Raw genomic sequence first — 13307 nt, 5'->3', positions numbered from 1 at the left:
GTACTCTTGTCTCTAGAAGGTCACAAATGGATCATCACAACCACATATTTTCTCACCAAGTAGGTTGAGGTAGTTCCACTCATAAATTCCATAGGAGTTCTAGTATCCATATTCATCCTCTACCATAGTGCATGTTTCTTTAGTATCTTTGCCACTATTTTTATAGACCACGAAGGCAACTTTGAAAACATGAATATGGAAGAGTTTTGCACCCCCCTTCACATCCACCATCATTTTTCTAGCCCATACTTTTCACAAGGTAATTTTTAGGACAAGAAAACCAATAAAGCATTAATAAAAATCCTCAAAAAGGTTGTCAATGATTTTAGCCATGATTGACATATGCAAATCAACCCAGCCTTATGTGATTATTACACTTCCTTTCATACATCCACATGTACAACCCCATACTTGTAGGTCTATGGTGTTGAAGTGATCCTACCTATTGAGGTTGAAATCCCCGCCTTGTGCATATCCTTGCAAGGTCAAATATTAGATGAAGACTAAAAAGGTTCTAGACTCACCCAGTTGATTTACTTGATGAAAAAGGAAATAGGCGTATGGCCACCTCATGGTATATCAGAATTTCCTAAAGAGGAACTTCAACAAAAAGGTCCATCCCTATCACTTTTAGGTGGTTGATATGGTACTAAAAGAAAACATAAAATTCCAGGCAAACCAAGAGAAGAAAGGAAAATTTGAGCCCACCTAGCAAGGTCCCTATGTTGTTACATCATCTTTTGGCTCAAGATTATACCATCTATCAAACCTAGAAGGTAAACCTTTTTGATGATCCCACCAACATCATCCACCTCAAGAAGTTTTATTCTCAAGCTACTCAGTATATCTTGCTAGCCCTAAAAAAGAAAAAACATCTTAAAAATTCCCTTAAAAAATCATCATCATGGTGAAAACTTGGAAATTTAGGCACCTAGTGATAATAAAAAATATCAAAATATAAAAAAGGAGAAGAAAACTAGTAATGAGAAATAAGTGTCCAATGGTGTAAACTCAAGAATTCAAGTACCTTGGATAGATACCTTGGTGAAAACCTAGAAATATGTGCCATGTGTACTTGGACCTACTCATTATCTATCAATGCCCATCCCTCCAAATCCTCACAACATTTAGTCATCCATTGCCCTATGTTCCCACGATGTTCCAATATTATGTGACAGTAACACAAATATTAATATCCCAAATATTGAGTTTTGAAACAAAAAATCAATGCAATGTTCAAAATTATGACAATTTCATGTTGTATCATAATGTTATGCCCAAATTTTTAGGGCAAAACACAACTATTTTTTATTTTTTTTGAAGACAAAGCTTAGGAATTTCCATAAGGAACTGTACATTATCAACTAGGTCATTGAATGGCTAGGAGTTCAAAGTATCTAGCTAAGTTTATGAGGATTGCAACATTATTTTAAACGTTAACTGAAAAGATCTTAACTAGGTCAGTGGAAGATTCTACTTCAATTGACTAGGGATTAGTGGATACAAACACAATAAGAACTCAAGTCTTATAAGTTTTCAATGTTTATATATATATTAGGGATTAATAAATGTCATTTTAGGGAATTCAACTAGGTATGAGCTAGAATTTTACACTTAGGGTAGGGTTACCATGTATGATATCCTTATTATAAGTGTGTAGGTAGCCATACTGTACACCATGAGTGACATAGTTAATTCACCAAACCATGATAATGATCTTGAGTAACTTACCTTCCCTCAAGTTATGAAGTAGTTGATCTAAAAATAGATAAACTATAATTGCCTATTAACTATATATTACTACTAACAATAGATAAACTTACCTTACCCATAAATTATATAACAAATAATAACTATAGTAAATAACACAATTTGTTAATAATTACTAACCACCTTATAGTTACATTAATACAAATGATTACTAACCCATAATTATGACAATTACAAAAACTACTATAAACTAATCTAAAATTTACAAACTAAGAATAATTACAAATTTAAAATCTATTAATAACCATGTTTCTTTTCTTAAATCTATTTATTACTTGCCAACCATTAATTGTTATTCATTTACTAAATTACTAGCATATTCTTAAAACTACATACCATTAACTTAAATTCTAATCCATCACCAAATACTACACTAATCCTAAATTTTAATCACTAACTACCCTTCATTCTAAATCTAACTTATTATTTATTCACATTACTAATTGAATTTCATTAACTAAGCCTATTTATCCTAACTTACTGATCCTAATCCCCTAACTCCCCACATGACCCTTAGTTTCCTACAAATCCCATGCATTGCATCCCAACACCATTCCAAGTGCTTCCCGATGTCCCTTCTATCCATTTAACTTGCATGTGACTCATCAAGGTGTCAAGGGGCATAAAAGAGAAAAGATGGTGAGTTTTCTGAAAAGGTTTAAGAGTGCCACTGAATGTGGTGGAGGGAAGACTTGGGGAAGGTCGGGTCCATTCTCCATTGTCCATTGTCTTGACATGACATCTACCTTCTAATGGGGCAACATCTATCTAGCCAAATATTTGCACTAGATGTGACATTTTTATTTATTTATTAATTAATTAAAAAGTCATAGAACTATGATTCTGTGACTTTTAAATTATTTAATAAATCAAACAAAATGGTCACATCTAGTGTATTTCTTTGACTGTTTAGCCATAGGCTTTTAAAGGCATGCCCTGTGCTCTTTTGTGCATATGTCTTGCTCCTATGTCTGAAGGTGAGGATGGGTCGATGCACTAGAGGTTAAGGTCTACATGAGGAGGGGTTGGAATTTGAGTAAGCATCTTGGAAGGTGGTGGAGCCTCGTAATATTCTCCACTAGATTCATGATGCTTCCTTTTGGTTTAATGAATTTTTTCGCATACATTAGAAATGGAATATGGGCATGAGTTTTAAGAGATCTATATGCATGATGGGATGGGTGGCCCATTTACTACTAATGTGCAAGTACTATGGGCCATTTTCCAAGTTGTAAAAGGCTCAAATACTCATATGATAGACATGGTTTGATGTCAGTAGAGAAGGCGACATACTTGGCAGCCCTAAATTGACACTAAGTTTAGAGGGGAGGGGAGTGGGTGGAGTCACATGATTTTCCTTTCCTTCTCAATCATAGTTGATTTCCCATATAATATGGATTCTTCTTAAACCATGATACTTGTTTAACATGCCTTGTGGTGAAGAAGTTATTAAAACATATTGTTATTATTATTATTAGTTTGATGAATATTTCAATGAACTGTAATAGGCAGAGGGGATATTTTTTGATCCCCATAAAAATTCTAGAGAATAAATACACAACTACAGATTTGTTTGCTATGAATTTTCTTTTGGTGCTATGTTTTCTACTTGGTTTGATTTTCTTTATTCAACTATTGTGACATTGTGTGTGTGTGTGTGTGCGTGTGTGTGTGTGTGTGTGTGTGTGTGTGTGTATGGATAGTAAATCTGATGCTATAATCCATATTCTAATAAATATGTCTAAAATAATAAATCTATTGAAAGCACTTGAATTCATAGAAATATTTGAAACTGGAAACCTAAATAATTTGTTCATACATGCCACTTGCTTCACTACATCAAATTTATATCTTTCATTTGAACAAAGATCCAATATAGCAATGAATGATTCAATATTTATGATGAAATTTTTAAATGAAATAACTTATTGAAATTAGATTCATAAAATCATGTTAGATACACTTTCTTTATCTTATTCTATGATCCAAGGAAGAAAATGATCCACTTATGCCTATTCAATCCTATTATCATTAAATACAAGGAGCTCTCTACTTGAAAATGATTATTCTATTTCCAACTATAACATCAATGATATTCAAACCTTCATTGATTACTTAGAAATGTACACCACTAAACAATATTACAATTACATTTCTACAAACTCCTATATTTCCAATATGCAATCATACATCACAACAATTGGACAAGATGGAGATTTCCCCATTCCAAATTCAATTCTTAAATGACAAGTTTCCTTTCCATATTACTTCAATGGCATGAGAAATCCATGTTTTTTTCTATTGCTCTTTTGAAGATCAAATTTGCAAATACATCAAAACAAAACAACAAGAACCATGGAGGCTCACCTCCCATCCTAGGATTCTAAGAATCCACCCACCGAGTTGGAAAAAAAAGGCTCAAATAGGGTTACACTCAAACATTTCACAATGCATGCAAACACATTATCACAATGCATTTACAATCCCTCCAAGGTTTAACACAATGATTGGCCATTGGAATCATGAAATAATGGGTGAAGGTGGGCTCTCTAAAGAGGAAAATGCCATATCCATATAAACATATACATCTGAAATTTCATAGTGCCTCTTCAAGGCTATCAAAATAAATCCTCCTCATTACATCAATACACTTATACCTCCCATAATAACAAACAAGACATATAGCTTTAGTGGAGTCCATACTCCATGAACAACAAAACTCTCTCCAAGAGGAAAATCTCTCAACTTCAATTATGAGCCCAACTAACCCCTTCACCCAAGGGTTCTCTTCCCTCCCAAGGGTGAGTTAAGCCTTCACACCCATTAACATTCAAAATTAAAAACAATAACAAGAACAAATAAAGGAATCCAAAGAAAATAAGTGCAATACAATTTACAATCACTCCAACACAACACAAAACATGGTTTAACCATCAATATAAACAAGATTACAACATCATTATGCAAGTGAAAAGAGGGTCATGGCATAGGCACTAACCTTGGTCCAATCTAAAGGCAAAATGAAAGTTGTTGCAAAGCTCCCTTCTCCTTAGTCCTTCCTCTTTCTGAACCCTAATTGTCTCTAGACTTAGAGAGTGGATGAACACCCTACTAGTTTGTCCAAGTTCACTAAAAAGAATCTCCCACTATCATTTTTTGGCAAAAAAATCAAGCCACTATCTCTTACAACTTTGTCCCTACAAAATTTAGTACTTTTGACTAAGTGGAAAGATGGGGATGAACTAATGGGAGAATTCAATTTTTGAGTTGGCTAAAGAATGCATTGGTTAAGGGCCCCCTAGGCTAACTAAGCACTAAAATTGTCAAATTTAGGCCCCTAACATGTTATGATGATATATGAGTGGCTTATTTTCACAAAAAATGATACTTTGGGACTACTTATTGGCCCTTAAAAGTCTTTGTCAAGTTTGAATTCGAAGTTCCCTTCATGATGACCCATCCTACTCCAAGTGGAGTTACTTAATCTTATGAAAGATAATTAGTTTAAGGTTAAGTGTAACCATGACCAAAACCCTAGGTGACATGTCATCAACACAAATAATTAAAAGTGTCAAATGACACATTAAAACACATTATACATCATAATAAAATATCTCTACTTACTCATGAATTTAAATTTGTTACACACATGCAACTCATGTTTACAAAATAAATACATCACAATGAGTCTTTGAATCTTCCAAAGATTCACCTTGGCTATATTGTGTCCACATAAGTTTGGAGCTTATTTCCTGATTAAATTCCATGATTAAGTTGCCTGCACACTAAACTCAAACATCAGTAGCCCAATGAAAAATCATATCAAATGCATGTATATAGGTGCATGACAATTTTACATTAAATAATTCACCTTAACATCTTAATCATTTTTTATTTTCTAATCATTTTCATATAAAGTATTTATTACATTAAAATATTATTTAATCAAATGATCCAACTAACATTTTGAACTACATCAGAATCCATTTCCTATCATAATGATGAAATGTTGAATCTATAATGTTAAATTAGGCAACATGAAAATTAGTTCCAAATACACATCTTAGGTCAAAATCACCAAAATGTAAACATCACAACTAGTATCCGTTAATTCCATTAAAATATAGTTTGGTTACTAAAAGTATCCCATTGTCATTATGAGATAATACATTATAAGGTGTATCAATTATGTCAGCTAATTAGGATGTTTGTATAGTCACATAGTTTTAGAATCAATCTTAGAATAAATCCACTACATTACAGTATATTGATTTCTACTTGTAGACCCTTATCCAATTTTGATATTAATTTTTGTCTATAATTATTAGTTGTACTCACAAGAGTGGTTGTTGATTCATATTTCCACAATGACAACCTAAATCAATTATCTTAATTGGCCATAAAATATCATGAAACCATCAACATAGTTTCTAAGTTGTGACACCTTGAGTCTTTATTCCATAGGGTCTTAGCTTATCAACCTAATGTAATTCCAAATATGATACTTAGCACAACACCAACTAAAATGTATATTAGTCTCAATAAGATCTTAGGTTCATTATTGATAAGGAAAATGCCAATCATGACATACTTAGATCTTGGAACCTTCTTACCATAGTTCTATTATAAGGTGTATGGTAATAGTATATAATCCACATTCTATACACAAGAGACAAAAACATGACATCTCATCTCCTTACATTTCTCAGCTCTGATCATATTCATGTTATTAAAATTTATAATAGGGTACTAGGGAAGAGGTCTTACACATGATTAACTTCACATGCATTAGATCCATTGTACTATATCACTTGTGGTCATTATCACCTCATCCAAAGATTTTTCCATTGTATCATATTATATTAATACACATTATCTTATCATAATAAGCTTTTGTAAAGTATCTTGTTGTGTAAATATCTTGTTCTATTAGATGTATGCCCCTTGCAACCAGTCCTTAGTTTGGTCCCATTCCATATATCTCTATTTTTGTGTTAGTTTACATCTAATTAGACTATGGAGTTCTCCAACTAAAATGCTTAATTAGGTCCTCATGTGAGATCCCTTGTCATCAAAGTATCATCCTAAAGGTTTCATTTTTCTAGATGTACCCTAGTTCTAGATGCTACCAATAGGTCCTAGTAGGACACATCCTTCCTCATGTCTAACCTTAGCCCATGACTATCTAGTCTCACTAATCTCTTTGCAAAAAGGTTACCTTTTTCATGGATTTACTCTTTTCAATTTACTTTTATTTTGGGATTTCAAATTTGGGTCTTAAGTATCTTTTCCAAAGTAGTTTGGTTTCTCCCTCCTTAAGGTCACCATGATCTTTTATATTATAGTGTGTTGTGAATTAGGAAACTTGAGAGCAAGGTCTTGATCATATTTTTTTATCTATTTTATTTTTAAGATAGTGAGTTAGCTAGATGTGACCCTTGAATATTCAAAACATGCAATCACTTATGGTTTCATGTTGCATTTGGGAAATATAATTTTCATGTGGGTTACCCAGTATAATTTTTCACTCTAATTCTTTTGAGATTCATGAGTGATGCTAGAGAAACTCTTGCATGTCTTTTATGAGTTAGTCCTATGCAATGTTGATAAAAAGGCCTTGATGTTCTTAGTAACCTTGGAAGGTCCCTAACATTTTGATGTAGTGAGAATTTGAGGATATCCCTATTGGATGTAATCTGGATCCTTGCAAATAACCACACGACAAAAACATAAGAACAAAACAATAACAAAGAAAGGTCTAATACCAAAGCACAACTCTTTATTCATGGATAGTTGATTCAATATGCCAAACTATAAGGCTTTCCAGGTTAGGGACAAATAAAAAAAAATTACAAAAATAGTTTTGGAAGATTCCATAAGATCCAACTCACAACACTAAACCTAGCTAGTCCAAATCTACACTCTAGAAGAAAACCCCAAGGAAATCTTAAATTATGCTCACAAGCCTCCAATAAAACTCTTGGTTTACCAAGCCATAGCTACTAGCCCTTCACAGTTCACATCCTCTTCTCCAAGATGGACGATAATGTTGAAAAAAATTATGCAATTATACGTTTTATTTTATGTTACACAAAATGTCAAGCTTTACTGAGCAAGTTAGTGATTGTTGAGCTCACTCAAGCATTGAAGACAATTTCCTATGTATGCCAAGCATTCTAGTTATAACCAAGTTCAAAGTTAGTTCTTACCAAGCTTACTTGAGCATCGAAGGCAGATCCTATGTTAACCAAGTTCACTCAGTTACCAAAGGAAAGTTGGCATGGATCTTGTGTTGACCAAGTTCACTCGGTTACCTAACTAGTATTGAATGAGTTGGGCCAGTTAATGAAGTGTTTCTCTAAGTTGACCAAGTACTCAATTCTATATTAGCCAACTAATAGAATATTGAGTTTGATTGATTTATTAGTTAATGCTATTTGACTTAAGGGATAAATTTTTTTGATCAAAATTATATTCAAGCCAATTTGACAAGTTTATTCATACAAGTATAAGGTCAAGTTGAGAATTGAATTGTCAAGCATGGAATTGAAGAAGATAAATTGAGGAAGTGAATTGGAAAGATATCAGGGTATCTAAGTTAAACAAGCTACAAAGACCATTCTGATCAAGGAGGATCAAGTATTCAAGCTAGAATAAAGATCTAAAATTAGTATAGATAGCTGCATCAACAATCAGGTCAAGTCATTATTACTCTCTAATAATTGTAGTAGTGAATCAAATCTCCTAATAGAGTTAGCCTAATAGATATTTTCTAAATCCTCTAATAAGGTATAATTTATAGATTGAAGTGTCTAAAGACCTCTAATAAGGCAACTCCTAACAGGGTGCATTAAATCTTCTAACAAGTTCACACCTGATAGTCTAATTTGTAACCTTTAATCAAGTTGGCTCCTAAAAGGGCCCACTTCAAAAAAATGAAAAATAGTAACTAGTTGCAATTGGTGGTTTTCCCAAATTGAATTTCTATGTTAAATGTTGGTTGTTCTTGTGTTCATGTTATTTCCTTTATGTTTCTGTAACTAAGTTAAGTAAGGCTAATCACATTTAAATATCTTAAGATCTCCAAGTTTAGTTCTAACAAAGTAACAATAATATATTTAGTGTTAATTGAGCTACAACAAAATATTTAGTGTCAACCAAGCCTAAACAAGTTATTAGTTTTATATTATGTTGAAATGTTAAAGGGATTTTTGGATTTTTGTGTGGTAATTGATTCATCTCACCCCTCTCAACTACTCCTTTCCATTTCTAACAATTGGTATCAGAGAATTTGTGATTATAGATAAGGTTTCAAGGACATAAGCTAAATATCAAGAAGTCTTATAGAAGGAAGAGTCCTAAACTGAACATAGCTAACCAAGCATGGCAGGAACTCATGAAGCTACATTTGGCTACCATTAGAGACACAAGCCTAAAATATCTAGATAACAAATATGTGGCACCTGCTGGGCCTTTGTCTGTGGATCAAATTGTGGAAAAGAAGAACCATAACATGATGATGATTGACATAGCCTCTACTATTAGCTATTCTGAATTTGATAAGGTCAAAGATCGAATTAGTACTCATGAAATGTGGAACAAGATGACATATATCTATAGGGGATATGACAATGTGAGGAGAGATAAGAATGAAGTTCTAAGAGGTCAATTTGATTAGATGAAGATGAGAAAAGATGAAAGCATTGAATAATATAGTGAGATAGTCAAAGCAAGTGTAAGTGCAATCATAGCCTTAGGAGGGAAAATAGATGATGTGATAGTAGCCAACAAGGTACTCAAAACTCTTCTTTATATTTACCCAATTAGATTGTTAGCTATTCAAGAGATTAGATTTGATCCTAAAAATGATATAACTTTGGATGCACTAGTGGGAAGGATGACAAAGTTTGAGTTAGATAACTTTGATAATTATGTTCCTAACTCTGGTAGTATCAAGTTTGAATTTCAAGCTAAACTATCACTCAAGAAGAAAGGTAGAAAATCTAAAACCAAAAAGTCTGATAGTGAAGATGAAGATAATTCTGATGATGACCTTGAACTCATCGAAACCTTGCTTGCAAGAAGATTCCCTAAAGGCAAATAAAATTACAAAGGTAAAATACATCTAATCTTTTTTTCTTGTAAAGAATTTGGTCACATTAATACACGGTGTCCAAAAAAAGAAGGAAAAGAAAAAAAGAAGCATGACAAGTACAAAGACAAGAAATATTTTAGAAGCTACAAATACTACAAGGATAAAGGTAAGAAATCTTGTTACATGGCTAAAGACTCTAATAGTAGTGACAAAGATGAAATGGTTTACATTTCTATTTGAGTAGTTGGAACACTATGATGGTAGGGGTTTTAGATTCATAAATGAGGAAACTTGTTATGTAAAAAGAAAAGGTTACATTATATTGGCTAATGAATTTAGATGTGACAATGCTTACTGGGTTGAAGGACTTGTTAGTGTTTTTACACTATTAAGAAACAAAAAACTTAATACCAAGATTAAAAGATCACAACAACCTAAGGATTAGCTAATTCCCATAAATAGTTATATGTGCTTCAGATTTGGACCCAACTTCAACAAAATTAGAAAGATTTTCTACTCTTTAGGCTCTGCACAACCAGGACGGGTGCACCTAAGGGATGAAAGATTTATAACATGATACCACACACATATTTCACTCATTCCATGACATTATATAACATTCCACATCCCTTATAGTATATTGATCACAAATCTTCTTAGATTTACACGTAATTCTAGGAAATAATAGCTAACTAAGACTTAAAGGTTAAATGTCAACAAGTGCTAACCAACTTTGACACTCTTCAAATATTAAAGTAAAATTGACTTGATTTGATTTTAAGCTTAATGCATGTTCATGGTTTCTCCATCTATAGACTGAACTAATAGATTAGTGTCTCATCCATTGGGATTCAGAGTCTATCTAATTTCCAAACCTAATTGATTGCATTACAATCAATATTATTAGAAATTCTCACTAAAACTCATTCTTATACACATCCTTCCTACAACCATGGAAATCCTATCAACATCACTAAAGCATTTACTTAATTCATTGAATTAAAAAAAATAGTGAAATGGAACACAACATGATTTAATTGCATTCAATTGGATAAGCTTTACTCATGCAATTTCAAAATAACTAGATAATAAGAATGAAGACAAGGTTTAGGAAGAAAAGATATGGGGATAGTTCATCTTTGTATTAATTTCCTTTGAAAATTATATAAAAATTGTAATAGAACTCAAAATGACTCAAGATAAGACATTAATTACTATAACATCAATGTATTCTCAGATATTTATAGAGAAAACATCATAAAATTTGCACTAAGTAATTGGACTGAACAATACTTAGTAACAGTAAAATTGTAAATGACTTAGACCCTTTCTCTAGCCTTGGTATCTCACTTATATAGTGCGAGATGCAACAAGCTTTAGACATAGAGAATTGACAACCGTCCTTTAGAAAAAAGATATTTAAATTGCTACTATCATAAAGGACAAAAATTTGTGCAACAAAAAAACTTCATAACATAACTATTCTATTGTAGGACCACCTTTCGTTACACCTTCAAATGCTATAAATTTCATTATTTCCTCTTGTGCTATTATAATTTCTCAAAATATGTAGCCATTAGGTTTGTTAGTTATGTGCCCAGCTTTGATTTTTGCATATTTACTTCAACTCAAGGCTCTTCATTTTCATCATCGTTTACTATTAAAACAACAACTATACCTATGTCCTCAGTTGCCACATCATCAGTTGGGACCACTATGCTTATCACTGAGGTTGGTTCGTCTTCTTTGTCTTCCTCTGCATGCACTGATGTATCCATTGTTTGAATCTCATCCTGATCCATGTCCTCTTCTTCTATTTCCAATCGCTTTGAATGTACAAAATCATCCATCCTCTTGTTGAAAATTGCATCATCAGGCTAATCAAAGCTCAAGATTTCATGCTGCTTCTTAACCACAAAATCCCCTATTTTACTTATTTCAACAAATTCCTCTCTAATGGAATTATAAAATAGTTTCACTTTAACAAATTCCTCATTTGCAATTGGCCATAGAAAATGTCCCTTTTCATTGATGACTTCATTCATTCTTTGACATAATAAATCATCCAATTCTTTCCCCCACTCTTTCTTTCCTTTTATCTTATGAATCTTTTAAAGTGCTTCGAGAAAAAAATCAAATATTTCACCTAAATACCTAGAAAGGAAAATCATTATTCATTTTTGGACTGCAACCCTCTTCTCATCAAAATCAGATAGATTATTAGTCATATCAAAGGTTTTTTTCTATCTGTTCACAGGATAAAATAATAATTGAGATACATATAAGGGAAATATCTTTATTTCTTCTAGTCCATTTTTGCACAATAGGCTTCAAAGTATATTCTTCACTTGTTATTTCATCCCATATATCAAGGATCTTCACCAATTTCCCATAAAATGTTGGCCAATCAATCTTCTCTACTAGATATAAGATTGTTTTTCTGAGTTTTTCTTCATACTGATTATTCAACTCAATGTGCAAGGCCCATAGCTTATTCTTCTCTTCCTCAAACTCCTGAGCAATATAGAATTTTTTCCTTTGTGGAGTATCAGGCAACTCTACAATTGGAGTTGACTTAAATGGCTCAACTAGGGGATGAGGGTAGACAATTCTAGGCTTGCTAGATTCTCCCACTTTCCTCTTTCGTAGTTGCTTATCCATCTGAGCTACTTGAGTCTCTAGTTGTATCCTATTCCCTCTTTCCTCATATGCTTTTATTATTTCTTTAAACTTGGCATTGAGTTCTAGGAACTTATGTTTCTCTTTCCAGCAACCACTGTCCCAAAGTCCACCATTTCATTAGTCATTTTACTTATCTCCTCACTATCCACTTCATCTTCTCTGTATTCTGTGAGAGTGACTGTATGCTCAGCATTTGAAATCTCTTGTATCCTAGTTTTGTATCTTTTGTCAATAGACCAAATCACCAATGCTTGGTGATCACCTCAATCTCATAGTCCAATTTATTTATTCACTCTACTTTTATTGATTTGCATTTAGCCTCAAAATTGCCAATGTTTTTTCTCCATAAAAATTGTGCAAAGGCCCTAGATTTTACAAAATTTTCATCATCAATAAATTTTTAAGATGATTGTAAAATTATAGGGTCTATCTCCCTACCTTTATAATCTACAACAGTATGGTCAAAAGATGGCACATGCGGCTCTTTAGGTACTCCTTGAAAATAAACAGTTGTAATCACAATCTCCCCCTCCCCTCCAATTTGTTTTAGCTATTCTCTCAGAGATGCCTCATCATCTATTTTGAGTGGAGTTTGGGATGGTGAGTATTCCCCTACTTGAGAGGATGATCCTTGTTCTAACTTTTTTTTTTCTTGTGGGCACTTGTGTCAGATGGGCTTTTTGATCTTGGCCTCATGTAAGGAGAGATATACTATACATTCTGAGCCACAACATATCCAACTTTTCTTTGCAATGTGTAC

Source organism: Cupressus sempervirens, chromosome 9 (assembly GCF_028749045.1).
Source record: "Cupressus sempervirens isolate cs-2001-9-10 chromosome 9, ASM2874904v1, whole genome shotgun sequence".
NCBI classification, from domain to species: Eukaryota; Viridiplantae; Streptophyta; class Pinopsida; order Cupressales; family Cupressaceae; genus Cupressus; species Cupressus sempervirens.
Note: the sequence above shows the minus strand (reverse complement) of the source record.